Source organism: Oryctolagus cuniculus, chromosome 1 (genome assembly GCF_964237555.1).
Source record: "Oryctolagus cuniculus chromosome 1, mOryCun1.1, whole genome shotgun sequence".
Lineage (NCBI taxonomy): Eukaryota > Metazoa > Chordata > Mammalia > Lagomorpha > Leporidae > Oryctolagus > Oryctolagus cuniculus.
Window position 1 is genome coordinate 219,087,526 of NC_091432.1, and position 16,446 is coordinate 219,103,971.

The window sequence follows — 16,446 nt, forward strand, 5'->3', positions numbered from 1 at the left end:
CCCCAAAACAAAACGTTGCTTAATTAATGAATGAGGGAGTGAGTAAATGTATATATTCCCAGCTCAGGGCAATGCAATGAAGTTGAAAAGGTGAAGATTCTTAGATTCAGAATGAACTGTTTTAATTCTTTTATCTACAGTTTGCTGACTCTGGTATCTTAAGTTTGTGAGTTAATTTTCATGGGATCTGTTTCATGTTGGGTGGCCAGTATAAGGGACTGAGCTCAAGGCAATAATGGCTGCAGTAAAAAAATTAATGCTGAGGTGACATTCTATACTTTGTTTTTTAAATTTTTGTTTATTTACTTTCATTTAATTTGAAAAATGGAAAGAGAGAGGGAGATCGAGACAGAGATCCTCCATCCACTGATTCTCCACTTATATCCCTACAGCAGTCATATCTGGACCAGATAAAGGTAAGAGTCTGGAACTTCACCCTGATTCATTACATAGGTAGTTGGAACTCAGGTGCTTAATGGCATCACTTGCTGCCTTCCAGGGTGCATATTAGCAAGAAACTGGAACAGAAGTGAAGTAGCCAGACCAGGGCATTCTAAGATGTGACTTAAATCAAGATAACAATTGCCTACCCTGATATTCTGTACCTTTGTCTGTATATCAAATTGGAGTATTAAAACATGGAATACTATATGCCTACATGGATGAAGTAAATGAGTGATTGCAATTCCCTTTAAAATACGATTAACACTCAATTCTGAAAAGGGACTGTGTATCATCATCATCATCATCATCATCATCGTCGTCACTTGACAAAGGAGAGAACTGAGGCACACAGTTTCAGTAAATTGCCGCAGGGAGGACCTGGGATGTTCAGTCAGTTTTATCTGAATTTTGAACCTGTACACACAAGCGTTTTGTTATAACCACGCACCTTTTCCTTTTCTGGGGGAGAATTCCCTGTTTGATGTAGCTGAAGTGCTCAGCTTGGAGACTGCTTTGAATATGAAACAAAGCTATCACTTTTAATGACTCAGCTGACTCTAGTCTGAAGTATACCAGATCCTTTCTAGAAGAGCTGAGGGGAACTAAAAATTCCCTAAAAATGGAGATCACTTTGTTCTTCTAAAGAAAAGCTCACTTTATAGCCACACTGTGGAATCCCAGTGGGGTTTGTTTTACTTCCTCCGCCCTTTATTTCTTACATTAAGGGAAAGACATAATTGCTACGATTTATGCATGAAATGTTTCCTCAGAGATTTCAAACAATTTTGCAGACTTTCTTAACCTCCCAAGCTACCCCTTGGGGTCCCTCCAGGTTGTGTCTCATGACAGGAGTGTGCTACACAGCCTGTAGAAACACATTCAGCCATTGCTCCACTGTATCATGTATGTAGAAACACATTCAGCCATTGCTCCACTGTATCATATACATAAGAGATTGGGGCTGGTGGTGAAGGGATCTTCAGCTATAGATCATCTGGTTTATCCCAACATAAGGAGATTGTTCCAAGGTGGATATCTCAAGTGTTATGAATGACCACCAACTTGGAGAACTTCCCAACTGCTCCCTTGAACAGCAAGAGCTACCGATAGAATAGGTATTGTTTCCTTTTTTAGAACAATCATGGCAAACTTGCTGGATGAGGATAAGAAAAACAGAGATTATCACTCTGTGCACTTTGTTAAGACTGAGTTCTGCTGATTTTATTATCTAGTGCTAGAGTAGGTGCAGACACCTCATCTCCTTAGCCGGTAGAGGGAGGGCAGAGTTGAAGAAAGAAGAAAAAGTAGTAAGAGACATGTGAAAACACGGACAAGGATCCCATTCACCCTTTCTGCTTTATGTTCAGTGTTACCCTCATCTGTCTCCTAACACAGGTCTCATTCCTTTGCTTGCACTTCAGTGTAACTGAAGATTTAGTCCATTCAGACAGTGGTAAAATTGGTTGCGTTTTCTCTTTTATTGCATTTGCAGTGGGTATACAACATATCTTCATTAACTCTCTGTGACATTCAGAATAGCTTGAGATAAAAAACACACTCAATCAAACAGGAGAAACAATCCCCCTCCCTCCCATTTCCAATCCCAAGCATACCCTAGGGCATGTATTAATTACAGAAGATGAATGCTGGACCTTCATTCTCAGCAGGGAACTTGGAATTGTATTGCTCTGTTGAGTCAGAAGATGGTGTTCCATCTTGCAAAACGGTGATGGAGTCTCCATTTCTTGGAGAAGTCCCAGCAAGCATTGCATTCTGTTACTGAGTGCCTATGATGTATCTAAGATTCTTAGAAGTTTTGCATGATCCTGACCTCATAATGTACACACTTACTCTACAAGAGGCATTACTAGCCCCCATTGCTGAGTGAAGAAACTGATCAAACACAATTATACCCCCAGCACAATAGGTGGTTCCCCACATTCCAACACCGTGAGGGGATGGTCTCAGTGTTCAAAGTGATCTTGTGTCTAGGAAGACACTGCCTTGATTCTCCAGTGTTGAAGCCTAGTGGAAAATAAGAAGAGGTTTCTTTTGAACCTTGTTTGTATATCAACACTTTGAGCAAGAGTCCCAGACTGCAAACAGGACAGAGCTTGTTTGGCTCCTCATACCAAGTGAGGATTGTTGCTGGCTATCCAGAGAGGAGCCAATGCTCAGGTGCAGTTAACCTTTTTTGCTTACCTGTCATGTTGCACAAGTATCCACCACCTCTCATTCTTGTCCTGCCTTATCTGAGCATGTATCACCATTTCATAGATTAAGCTGATGAGATAGGAAGAGTGCAGAAGGCAACCAACATTTACCAATACATTTTCTTGGGAATACTAGTTTCAGTGCTTGGTTTCCCAATAACACATTTAAGAAATTAAAAATATCCTCCCCTCCTCAGTTCCACTAAATATTTCAAGAAGCATATGCTTTTTGAAGATTCTAAGATGTTGTGCTGAAAAAAATAGAGCAAGAATTAAAGAGAAAAACATGTTTACTTGCACCATATGTCTTCCACCACCACCACCACCCTTCTTCTTCTTTTTTTTTTTTTCCCTAGAAACACCTGCTCACATCCTTTGGAACTATAGCTTTCCAGTAAGCACGCTGGGAATCTCTACACCAACGACTTTTCTAAGCTACCTACAAAAACTTCAAAGAAAATGAGGATTTCACAGATTCGCCAGATATATACTTCCTTCCTCTTAGGAACCCTGTATCTCTATCTTTATTGCTGTTTCGGCTTTTAGATGAAAGATAACAAATAAATGGAGGAAGATATATAAACAAATGAAGGTAAGGAATATTTCCTACCTTACTCTTTTTACCAGTCTCACTTATCTTCTCTTATTACAAATAAATATAAGTTCTTATATACAGTTCAAACGCAACACAAATGTGTTGTAACAGGACTTAGTTTTCTCAGTGCAGTGTGCACTCTCTTGTAAGAGGCAAATAGCCCAATGACTTTCACATTGTAAGTCTTTAGGGAAGGTGGGTTGAATGTGTGATGAATTCTATCATAATTAATTTTATCCATTCAACTATGAGCTTCCTATGGACACAGACCCAAATATTGCTCATCTTCATTCTCCACATGTAGCATAGCATAGAGTGCATTGTAGACATTCAAGGAATATTTGTTTGTTACAAGAACTCATCTTTTATTGACACTGCTGGATAGCCCTTGAGGAATGTCTCTTCTCTTCAGCCAGCAGCTGTGTTTATGTGCCTCTGTTGCCATGTACTCACTGTATTACTTAATGAAGAACTCGGTGTCTGTATCTATTAAATGGCACTAATAATGCTACTTTCCAGGGATGTTCTTAGGCTCACATTAGGAGTGTTTGTATATGTGCTTTGTAAATTCTAGAGGATTACTCATGTCAGTTATTTTCCTGATTCGATAAAGGGATCTATTTTTTAGGTGAGCCAAACTTATTTTAGTGAGGAAGCATTAACTGAGCATTTTCCTATTCCCAGGAGAGTAGGAGATAAAGACATAATGATGAATGATGTGGTACATAGTGAGGGTCATGAGTGGGTAAGCACAGGATGCTTTTGGATCACAGGAGAGGGACGCTTTCCAGTGGCACTGATGTTGTAGGTGCAAGATATAAAGGTGCATGTTTAAAGGAAGGGCCATTCTAAGCAGAGAGAATTTAATAAAAATACATAAGGATGGATAGTAATGGGAAATACATACATACATACACATGTAGGGAATTATCCAATTCCAATAAGGGTGCTGTAAACACAGTCCTGTGATAAACTAACCATTACTTACATTACATAAAGTCATGCACATTTGGAGAGAAGGAAGCAGAGAACACTCTGCCTCCCATCTGTCATGTGACAGAGCGTGCACCCTTTCCCACTGACTCCATGTGTCTTCCTGGGAATCAGAGAATGGAAGTCATCTGATGAGGAACGCGCAGCTAGTGAAGGCCAGGACCAGGATTACCACGGCAATGTAGACCAAATGAGCCTGTTGATCACACTTCCCACCTTTACACATTTCTCCTCATGTACCATGAACTGATGGGAATGTTTTACCTGCCATAAACCCTTCTTGTGTGGTAGATTAGTAAAAGGGCCAAGTTAAGTCTATTGTGGCTGCTGTGGAAGTAGGGTCTGAATCCTGGCTGACTGGCTGCAATTAATCACAAGGCAGCAAAGAAAGAGCCCATGCTGCTAGAACACCCAAGAGACAGAGGTTTAGATGTTCTAGCAACTCACATTTGCAACTCGGTGTCTCTGAAGGAGTTTTGGAAACTCCAGAGCTCAGCAAAGATTCTGAGGCTTGGGAGCTTTGTCCTTTTGGACACCTTACCCTAAAGAGCTCTCCAAGCCCCTGACATTTGGGGGATTGTCAGAGCTTTGGGCTGCCAGAGAAAGGCCTTGTCTCAGAAGCCAAAGTCATCAACAGAAAGTGAATTGAATGAGCAGGTTTTGCAGTGCCTGGAAGAAAAACTGTTTCAAAAATCTGTTTTGACTTTTGTAGTCATTGCCTTTCCCTCTGGCCCCATAATTGAGTGGGGCTGGCGATACTTATTCACCTCTTAGTCTATGGTTGAGTCACCCCCTCCTTCTCACCAAGTGTTATGAGTATGCAGAGGGAAGGTGTTTATTGAGCAGTCACACACCATTTGAGGGTGGTAGTGGTGTTGGGGGTTACAGTTATTCTCCCCAAGCAAATTCCAGAAAGGTCTTGTTCTTAGCAACTAAGAAGGGAAACAACAGTCCATATGTAACCTACTTAGGTGACTTAGTCTTGCATTTGGTGGGGAAAAATGCGGGGGTCCTATCTGCACAGCAACTATGTTAGCCAGTCTCCTTCCATTTATTGAGATTTCTTTGATAGTTTAGCAAATAAAATGTCTATGAAAGTACCCAGCAAATGCTTGCCAGAGCCTGTCACTCCATTATTTTCATGCTGGTAAGTTCTGTATTTTGTCTTACATCCTCCCTCCCTTTCTCTTTACCTCATTCCTTTCCTCTATTTGCAAAAGCTACATTCCAAAGAGGCTCTTTCATGCAAGGATCGTATGTGAGAATAATGATGTTTGTGGATGATGCAATGAATCTAATCAAATTATTATTTCCTAGGCATTACAGTTAATAAGAAACACCTTGGAATTTCATAGTTACCATACACTTTCCCCACTATCTTCAGGTTCAGCACCTCAGTCTATCTTTATTCCACTTTTGTGAAATAGGTAAATATTATCCCCATTTTACTGAAGCTAAGATCCAAGAACAGATACAAACTGAAAATACCCCTCATTTTTCCTTCTGGCTCCTTTTAAAAAACTTTTGTGTGCCCTTGAATTTAATTTAAAGTACATTCACCTGTTTACCTGGCACCGCTACTGTGATATTACACAGGCCCTTTAAACGCAGCGTATCCCAAACAGGCATTATCACCTTATCTCTCTAGAGTTTTGCTGGGTACATTTGTTCAGTGGAAAACCCCTGCTGTTCATAGAATCATCCAAGGCACAGCCTTTTCTTTCCATCTGTATTCCCACATCCAGTCAGGTCCCACTCTCATAGGCTGTCTCTACTTATGATCCTTATAATTGCATCAGTCCACCTCTACTGCATCCAATTCAGTCCAAGCCACCGTCATTTCTCACCCACATTATTGCAAACTTTTAATCAACCTCTGTATTGAATTTGGTTCCACTTAGTACAATTTTACACCAAAACTTGTATGTTTTTTGGAACTCGAAAGTCAAATTTCAGATTTCTCTTACCACCACCACATGCTGAGTCCATCAATGATTTCACTGGCCTATAGAGAAAAATTGTACATTTCATTATTTATGATGTGACGACTATGCATGTTATTCTAGGTTCATCTTTCATTAGTTTCTGATGTTACTCATTTCATACCCAATACCAAGCCATGAGACTCTGCATTTCAGCCAGTCTAAATCTCATCACTTCTACCCATTCCTCACTAACCCATGTTTCCCACTTCTTTCCTGGATATCATCTATGTATCTATAGGTTTCATACTACCTCTCCAAGAAGTCTTCCTGATCTTTCCAAGTAGTCTCTTACAGCTACTTTTACTATTTTGTTATTTCCTGTATGATGGTGCTTATTACACTACAGTTTAGTTTTGCTATTTTACTTTTATTATCTCCATTTTTCTCTGGGCACAGAGTCCATTTCTGATTCAACTTTAGCTACAAAGGATCTAGCAATAGTGTTATACATTGTAGATTACACATTGTAGATCTTGATGAATACTTTATTGGTACAGTATTCAGTAAACTGTCTAAGGCCCTAGACTGAAAGTAAAAGAGCTGCTACCCAGATCCAAATCTTATTTCTTTAAGTCAAATGCTTCATAAAAGGAAAACTATCCAAGAGACATGTTACAGAAATGATTGGATTTTTTTTATCACAGTTGATGGATGTAGTCCATCATTTAATGAAGAATAGAAGAAAATGTTTTGGCTGGCGCCACGGTTCAATAGGCTAATCCTCCACCTATGGCGCCGGCACCCTGGGTTCTAGTCCCGGTCGGGGCGCCGGATTCTGTCCCGGCTGCTCCTCTTCCAGTCCAGCTCTCTGCTGTGGCCCAGGAGTGCAGTGGAGGATGGCCCAAGTGCTTGGGCCCTGCACTCCCTTGGGAGACCAGGAGAAGCACCTGGCTCCTGGCTTCGGATCAGTGCGGCATGCCGGCTTCAGCGGCCATTGAGGGATGAACCAACGGACCAACGGAAAAGGAAGACCTTTCTCTCTGTCTCTCTCTCTCTCACTGTCCACTCTGCCTGTCAAAAAAAAAAAAAAAAAAAAAAAAGAAAAGAAAAGAAAATGTTGAAAATGTTTTGGGCTGTTTATATGCTTCCTGTGCCTCTCTTAACTTTCACTCTATCTATCTCTACTCTCTTCTCTAGTTGTTTCCCTGGGGACCCACTCTGCTGCACCCCACACTGTCTTTGACCATATTGGAAAAGACAAAGTTCCCCAAGAATTGTATTTTCAGTTTTTCCTGGAGAGGTGGAATAAATACGGATCACTCTCACTAGGCATTCTCCTAGCACTGCCTTGTGAAGGCCTTTAGCTCCAAATGGACAGCAAAGAAATTAGTTCTCATTCTGTCTTTAAAGCCAATGATTTAGGGCAGCACTCAATACTCTTCTCCATCATATGCCTCCACCATGATGCTTCATTAGAAGTAACTCAAGCAACTCCCATCACTCTAGGGAGGACTGCAGAGTTTACAAGGTACATCACTGTCTCATTTCTTTAAGAGGGAAACAGAGGCCAGAGGATGAAAGTATATGCCTAAAGCCACTCAGCCAGAAAACTACAGAACTGGAGTCCATGTCTCTGGATTCACCATCCTTTTCTCTATTAATTTTTCCTTTTACAAAAAAAGATATATTTTATTTATTTTAAAGACAGAGTTACAGAGAGAGGTAGAGCCAGAGAGAGAGAGTTCTTCCATCTACTAGTTCACACCCCAAACGGCCACAATGGCCAAAGCTGAACTGAGCTGAGGTGTACAGCAAGGAGCTCCTTCCAGGTCTCCTATGTGGGTAGAGGGACCCAAGGCCTTGAACCATCTTCTACTGCTTTACCAGGCCATAGCAGAGAGCTGCATCAGAAGTGGAGCAGCTGGGATGCCAGAGCTGCTAGCCAGGGCTTTAACTGACCACACCACAACACCACCCCCTCTATTAACTTTCCTAACTTATCTGCGTATATTCAAGGTTGAAAGGCAAAAAAAAAAAAAAAAATGAATTCCATCTACTCTGGATTCAGAGGCAGTTAGTTCCTCAATAAGCTTTTGAGGAGCCTGGAAATTTGTGCATTTTAAAGGATGGGATGTTCCATTAATCGTGGAAACAACAATATGCTTTTCATTTGACTTGTTTTTGCAGTCAATGTTGAATGTCCACTTTTTTCCATTACATTTGTAATCTCCCCGTCAGAGAAGAAAAAACCTAAAAGAAAATAAAAGAGAAAAAAGGAATGAAAGACATCAGGATAACCCCATTGATGTTGGTGTAGTAGATTTTTGGGTTTAAACTTGTCACTTGTTGACTCAGGCTTCCAGTGTCCTGTCTCTGAAGCATGTTGCTATTGCATTTTGAATGGTAGGAAAATTAGGGCTCTACATAAGATTGTTCATACTTTTATTTCCTTGGGTGTTCCTGAATGGCACACAAGGTTGGAAAGCAATGCTGTGCATTTGACCCTACTGAAAGGCCTTTATGCTCTGAAGAAGAAATTACTCACTGCCTTCATGTTATGAGTCTAAATCTGGCTGTGTAGTTGTAAATCTCAGACATTTGGAGGCCATAAAACATATCAAGGAAGAATACTGAGTTTACAAGAAATCCACATACCAATTTAGCGCAACCTCTTCTTTTCATAAAGGAGAAAATGGGAGGGCAGAATAGGAAAGTGATATGTCCCAAGGTTATAAACTGAGTTTTTGACAACACAAGAATGGGTATCTCTGTTTCCTAGTTAGATTTTAATGATAATGTGAGCCTTCAGAGGGATTGAGTGTCATCATGGTTGATTACAGAGGCTCCATGGACAGGATAGGACTTGGTCCTTTCTTTTCTATTGTTTTCCATGTGAAAATGTAATGTAGGAGTCCTTGCCTGACATCTTATCATTTCTGTGGATAGTGTCACTTCTCAAGACTTACTCTGCCTCACTTCCATTGTCTTACTCTGTCTTTGCCTCTTCCTTCATTATGACTGTAACTTCCCCTTTATCCTGGGATTTTCTTAATGGAGCTGCACTAGTTGCATCATTGAAATTCAACATCATTCAAAATCAAGGGCCTGAGAAATTTCACATATTAATACATTTTTGGAATTTCTATCCCAAGGGATGAGGAAGGAGACATAGGTGGGGAAATAGGAAAAGTAAATATAAGGTGGTGATTTCTGACCTATCCACCACTTCACAAGAATGTCCATTTTATCACTAGTTTATGAGTTTATGGAGGATGCCTTAAAGAACTTAGACAGAACACCTATATATCAGAGTAGTTATTCAAGGTTGAGATAGTAGGAAAGGTATCAGATCTTTATGTGTGTAGTCCTTCCCTTTCACTGTATTATATTGGTTGTAGTGTTCTCCAAAGGGAGCTAATTAACTCTACAACATTCCCGGTTAGTATCACCGGACACCTCCAGAAACCCCTGCAGCAGGAGAGCAGGATCTGACAGAGGCAATTCATCCTAGCCCTTGCCCTTGGGAAGGTCCAGAGAGTCAGCTATCTGCTGTTTCAAGCCACTGTATTCTAGGGCAATTAGTGATGCAGCAAGTCAGGAGAGCAGATGAGATGACTGAGAGGTCCTGGAACTACTAGCCCAGATCATCATCTTAAACAGATCTGAGATATGTCAATTATAATGGGAAGCTTTTTACATATCCCAAATGCAAAATCGCAGAGCTGTTAATTGAAACCCCTGAAGAATAACTTTTTTTAACAGCTCTTATATTTAAATTCTGTGTGTTGTCAAAACATTAATGTGTCTGCTCTTCTATTCAACTGTTGCTGTGTCTCTGATTTTCTACTTTTTCCTTCTCCCTCCCCTATATTTCTACAAAACTTCTTAATCTTGATTATTGATAATGGATTCACCCACATCTCTCACCTTCATTGCCAAAACTAAGAAAATGTTTGGAAAGAAATATTGGAAGCAGCTTATAATGCTTTGAAAACTAAGTGTAAAAGCTTGAATGTCTCTAGTGAAGAGTAATACCATACTTTTGCCCAAAGCAATCCTCACCCTACCGTCCATAATACAGTTTCTCATTTTTCTACCCTTTGCTATTTATTTATTTATTTTTTAAGATTTATTTATTTATTTGAAAGTCAGAGTTATACAGAGAGAGAAGGAGAGGCAGAGAGAGAAGTCTTCCATCCACTGGTTCACTCCCCAAATGGCTGCAATGGCCGGACCTGCACTGATCCAAAGCCAGGAGACAGGAGCTTCTTCAGGGTCTCCCATGAAGGTGTAGGGACCCATGGACTTGGGTCATCTTCTACTGCTTTCCCAGGCCATAGCAGAGAGCTGGATTGGAAGTGGAGCAGCCAGGACTCGAACTGCTGCCCATGTGGGATGCTGACACTGCAGGCGACGGCTTTACACTCTATGCTACAGCACCGGCCCCAACTAATGCTATTTAAATCTAGCAGGAAGAACAGTTAAAACAGAAAATATAGTCTATGACAAAAGTGCTTAGATGAGGGAGAGAGTGTTTATATATACGAGAGGTCTTTGCATTTCTTGGGAATGGTTCAGGAAAGATTCCTCAGAAAATGGCATGTTAGATATGGAAGATGAGAAGGGTAATACAGGAAAGGAAGATGAGATGATCTCTGCAGAAGAAGCCAAGTGCAATGGCTAACAGGCAAGAGAGAATCTTGTGCTCCTTAGAAGTCAATATGAGTTGAGCCGGCGCTGCGGCTCACTAGGCTAATCCTCTGCCTTGTGGCGCTGGCACACAGAGTTCTAGTCCCGGTCGGGGCGCCGGATTCTGTCCCGGTTGCCCCTCTTCCAGGCCAGCTCTCTGCTGTGGCCAGGGAGTGCAGTGGAGGATGGCCCAATTCTTGGGCTCTGCACCCCATGGGAGACCAGGATAAGTACCTGGCTCCTGCCATTGGATCAGCACGGTGTGCCAGCCGCAGCGCGCCTGCCGTGGCGGCCATTGGAGGGTGAACCAACGGCAAAGGAAGACCTTTCTCTCTGTCTCTCTCTCACTGTCCACTTTGCCTGTCAAAAAAAAAAAAAAAAGTCAATATGAGTTGATAAATAAAGCACTTAGAATATAGAATAGTATAGTAGTCATCATCTAAGTTAATCCAACACAATTCTAGTCTCCTAGTATTTATTAACATACTTGCATAGTTTCTCCTGCTTTAAATAGTGGAACCTGTGTAACCAGTTTATGTTGGAAATAATAATATATGATTTTCAAGGCTAGGTCAAAAAAGACATGCAGAATGGGCCGTGTGCTTTTTGGATCACTCACTCTGGGGACACTGGTTGCCAAGTCACAGAGATACTCAAGTAGTCTTATGGGCAGGATCATATAGGGGAGAACTGAGACCTACTGCTAATAATGAGTACTCAATTGCCAGTTGTATGAGTCAGCTACATTGGATAAAGATCTCCCAGCTCCAGTCAAACCTTCAGATGACTTCAGCCCAAGATACAACTTCATGAGAGAATTTGAACCTGAACTCCCATTTGCAAGCCACTCCTGGATTCCTAACCTGCAGAAACTTATGTGCGATGGTAAATATCTGTTGTTTCAAGTCATTGTATTCTAGGACAATTTGTTATGCAGCAATATGTAGCTGACACAAGTGGAAACAGGGTATGCACTAAGGCTCGATCAGTTTGCATGAGATAAACCACATAGATAATTGTAGGTCCTGTTAGTACTTTAGCTCAAGAACAACAGTGAGTTGTTAAAGGGCGTCCAGCAGAGGAAAGATGACATTAATTGTGTTCTTAAACTTCTTTCTCTTGCACAGTGCTGAACACAGAGCTTTACACTAGGTAGACTGTAGCTAGTATGGGATCTCAGTAACAGAACACAAAGAAGATTTGAGACTCCCAGACTAAGTTAAATGGATGGAGTGCAGCTCCAGCAAGTCCCCACTCTACACCAAACCCATATTTATGGACAAGTAAAGTGAGGTACCTGTTGTCAAGCATGTTCAATACAATCTCTTTATAATGTTTGTGGGGAGAGGTAGAACATCTGCCTAACAGACCTGTCATAATATAACATAATTTTTCCACATATATATATATATATGCTCTTGGTGTGGGAGTTGGAGTAATGATTTGACCCCAAAATGTCAAAATATGTGAAGTAAAAACTGTATAATTATATGATCTTAGAGGCAGGAGAAGCAATTTAGTCTCCAATGCTGGCTTCATCTATTTAGAAGCTAATGACAGTAACAACAAATTTCTTAGTATTAATTGTTTTAGGCAATTTGGCAGCACCTTTATTTACATAATCTGACTTGTTCTTAAAGCAGGTATTATTATCATTACTTTTTTCATAAATAACAAAATCGAGGTTTAGAAAACGTGCTTTACTATTGACAACTTCTAATGTGAATAAGAATGCCTGGCAGACTTTGTCACAATAAAGATTTTTGAATTGGTAAGTCTAGGGCAGGGCCCACACATTTGCATTTCTAGGAAGTTCTCAATATGACCTAGGTAAATAATCTAAATCTCATGGTAGGAATGTTTCAAATAAATATTTAAAAAAAGAAAAGAAATCAGCCTGGGAGTCAGAAATCTGCATTTTAATATTGCTTCTGCAAGTAATCCTTTTGTGTCCTTATCACCATCTGCAAAAAGGGGAATGTGGGATGACCAAATATTATCCTTGTTCTCTTTCAAATTATAAATTATAATGATTAACTTCAGAAGGTGCAAGTAAAACCTTGGGTTCCAAAGGAGACGGGCACCAAGTATCTCACATCCAAGAACCAAACTGGCAATTACTTTTCTTTCTATGAGCAACAGTAGGGAAATCATAATCAGGGGTGTTAGAAAGAGAACCAGAGGTGATGACAGAGGATTCTGATTTGTTACTCACTTTTCCAGGGCAGGATGTATTTTTCTCAAAAGCCAGCAGAGATGAAAGATTCACAGATGGATGGTGGCAATTCATGCTGCCTTGCCACTCAGTTCAGAATGTACTGAGTTAATACTCTTGGCCAACTCTTGCAGTCCCATATTCCTGATTCACAAATATGAATTATAGGATCGCTGCTGTCCTGCTGATATTATATTCTTTCTCATGTTCTTTGGGTAAATTTGTTTGTGCCTGTATTCTCAGCTGAGATGGTATCTCATAATTTTTTCCACCAATAATCCTTAGTGACTTGTAGAAGATGGGCCCTAAAATGCTGCCATCTATCACATGGAGACCAAGTTTCCATTTTGATGATAAACCACAAGAATTTTAGAAGCAATGGGCCAATGTTTATGGAGGTTTCTTGTTAATATTACTCATGATATATTTTCCCCCTGTTACTCCAAATCCGTATCCCTTGCAATGACTGGAAAGAGTGTGTATTGTCTGAGTGGAGTGGAGTGGAGTTTCTGTAAAGGAAGACCCATGGGTGAATGAGGCATCCTGGGTTTGTACGCAGCACTAGGAATGTACTCAGATTATAAAATTACAGGATCAGCAATGCAGCAGAGGCAATCACTCTAATATTAGATTTTAGAGCTAAGAGAAAGGGGGAGAGTGTCTTACGTTTATCAAACACCAACTATGTGTCATGTACAAGTTAGTTTTCAACTAATTATTGATTATCCTTAAATGAAGGAAGCTAGTATTAACTCCTCTGTAAGGAAATTAAACTAGACTCTAATAGTGTAAATAACTAGCCCAAACACAGGTAGCAAGTGTTGTGGGGCCAACAGTTTAATGAGGCTTTGAGATCTAGAGTATTTCACCAATCCTGGTTTGGCTACTTATTTGCTAAGTGGCAATCTTATTTAGTTAACCTGATGGAGCTTCCGTTTCTTTATGTATTAAAAAAAAAAAAAAAAAACAAAAAAAACAAAAAACAAAAACAGAAGCATAGGATTGTTTTAGTGTATTATCTTGGAGTAAATGGTATATTTGGCAAATAAATTAGAACATTAAAAACCGTAACTATTAAAGTTGTCTGCTTACTTGACACATTGATTAAAATACTACTTGTGATACCCACGTCCCATATCAGAGTACCTGGATTCAAGCCCCAGCTCTTCTCCATATTCCAGCTAACTGATAATGTGCACACCATGAGGCAGCAGGTAAAGATTCAAGTGCTATCCACTTATGTGAGAAATTTGGATTGAATTTCCAGCTCCACATTTCTGCCTGGGCCAGCCTCAGCTGTTATGGGCATTTGGAGAATGAACCAGTAGATGGGAATTGTCTCTCTATTTCTCTCTCTCTTCCTTTCAGATACATAAGTAATTATTTAAAGTTATCAACATCATCATTAGTACAGCATGTTCCCACCTTTAAACAAATGAATAAATAAATGAAATATTACAACAGTGCCAACATAGAGGAAGATAGAATGCCTGAATTTTATGCTGAGATGTGTTTTGAACTTGGTCATTGAGTTGGCCCTCAAACCTTCACATGCTCCTCAAAGCGTAGTGGACACCTTTCTCCTCTTTCTCCCTTACTCTTTCCTTCAGTAGGTTTGCATAAAGCCTCCTTGCCTTCTCTTTTCTCTGAATATATCTTTCTCTAGAGAAAAGTGATCTGCAGAGACAAAAGGTATGGTGAGAAGGTTGTACACAGCTGATCAGATTCATGGAAGAATATGAGAGCATGGGTAGTTTAAAATACTGCCCAGAATTATTCAAATTTGGTTTTTTGAGCTGCTAGTGTTGAATACAACTTGAATTCTGCAAAGCTGAACCAGATAGGGTAAGAGTTCCCATGGAGATCATCTAGTATCCTTGGCTGATTTTATAGAAGATGAATCTTAGACGTAGGGAAAAGGACTTCCACCAACCAGAGAGTGGAGGCATGGCTGTTCTGACACACTGTTACCTCAGTCCCTATTTTGTCTTCTGCTTTAAGATTCGTCATAGTGACCTCAAGGATTTTAACTTGTCACTTTTGTCTTTGTGCTCTTTACCTCCTAGTTCCTGCCTTAATAGTTCCAAAGTACAGTCACATTTTTAAATCTACTTCGAAGCCTTCTAACATTTCCCCAAAGCAGGTTACTCTGTTTTTCCAATCTTGAGTTTCAACCCTGGAACATTCTCTAATAAGAACTCCACTGAGTGAAGTCAAGCAAAAACAAATATGTTCCAGACTTATAAAATTAATATCTCTGTGTGTGCTTTAAAAGTGTGTGTTATTGTATGTACACACATGCACACACACACACACACCACAGAAATGTGCTGCTTACCAGCCACTGACTCGCTTTCTAATAGTGGGCAAATGGGGCAATATTTATCATATCAGATTTTAAGATCTTAAAGATGATCTTAGTGAGATTATCCCAAATTTTCTTCTTACACTACAGTTCAAGATGCTTTCAAGTTAGTTACTGTATTTGTGATTTCCTATTTCTAACCCATTATTTCGGTTGTCTATTGTATCAGCCAATTTGGCTACCCCAGGCAGCTTAACCAAATAGTCTACACTTTAGGGAGTCCCAATTTTTGCAGAATTATGGTTTTTTGGGGGGAATAACTTTAGAAGTCTCATGATCAAATGCCTTGGATAAATAGAAACCAATGCATAATAAAGCAAATGTATTAATGCTGCATCTTATTTGGAAACCTTTATATTTTCACTGGTGGTGTTGCTCACCCACCCCATTTCTGGAGATCAAAAGCTCCTTCTTTGTACCAAGGGGAAAATCAGGTTTTAGAAATCGCCACACTTTCCCCACCCTCCCTCAGAATAGGCAGCTGCTTCGGCTTCTTGGATCTCGGCAATTGCATTCTCTCTTTGTCCCTGAGGTGGGCCATGGGAGGACCCAGGCTATTGTCTGAGGCGCCAATCTTTGTTGGGTTCTGGAGAAAGGGCTGCTAAGGCAGACATGAGGCCGGCTTTTAAGTTTTCCCGCCCAGAAAACTCTATTGAAGCGTTTTGTGTGGTTACTTGTGGGGGTCAGGCTTCTGATCTGACCCCTCTCATCCCTGGGTAATTAGGGCGTGCAGAGCAGCATCTCCTCCCTGGCTAATTGGCTGTCTCAATGAACCTTTCAGAGAGGAAGTTTGTCTATGACTCACTTGCCCTCTGTGGCAAACTTCAGGCCCCAACACATTCATCTCTGTCTATGTGATGGGATGGAGCCTTAGGAAGTGATTAGAACTGGATTCAAACACACCCCTGATTGCCCCATTAGGAATGAGGCCATTAACTCTTTGAGAGCTGTTTACCACCCTGGTGGGAAAATGATTGCAACCGAGGATGAATTTCAGACTTGGTGAC

At 40.4% G+C, this 16,446-nt stretch overlaps 1 long non-coding RNA gene across 1 annotated transcript; it reads left to right on the forward strand.

Moving 5' to 3' along the window:
- The first annotated feature begins 334 nt into the window (after positions 1-334).
- Positions 335-12,079, forward strand: LOC103352025 (uncharacterized). The gene is made up of 3 exons (XR_007923360.2): positions 335-416; positions 3,014-3,249; positions 11,588-12,079. It is a non-coding gene; the product is annotated as an uncharacterized lncRNA (long non-coding RNA).
- Positions 12,080-16,446: the final 4,367 nt, after the last annotated feature.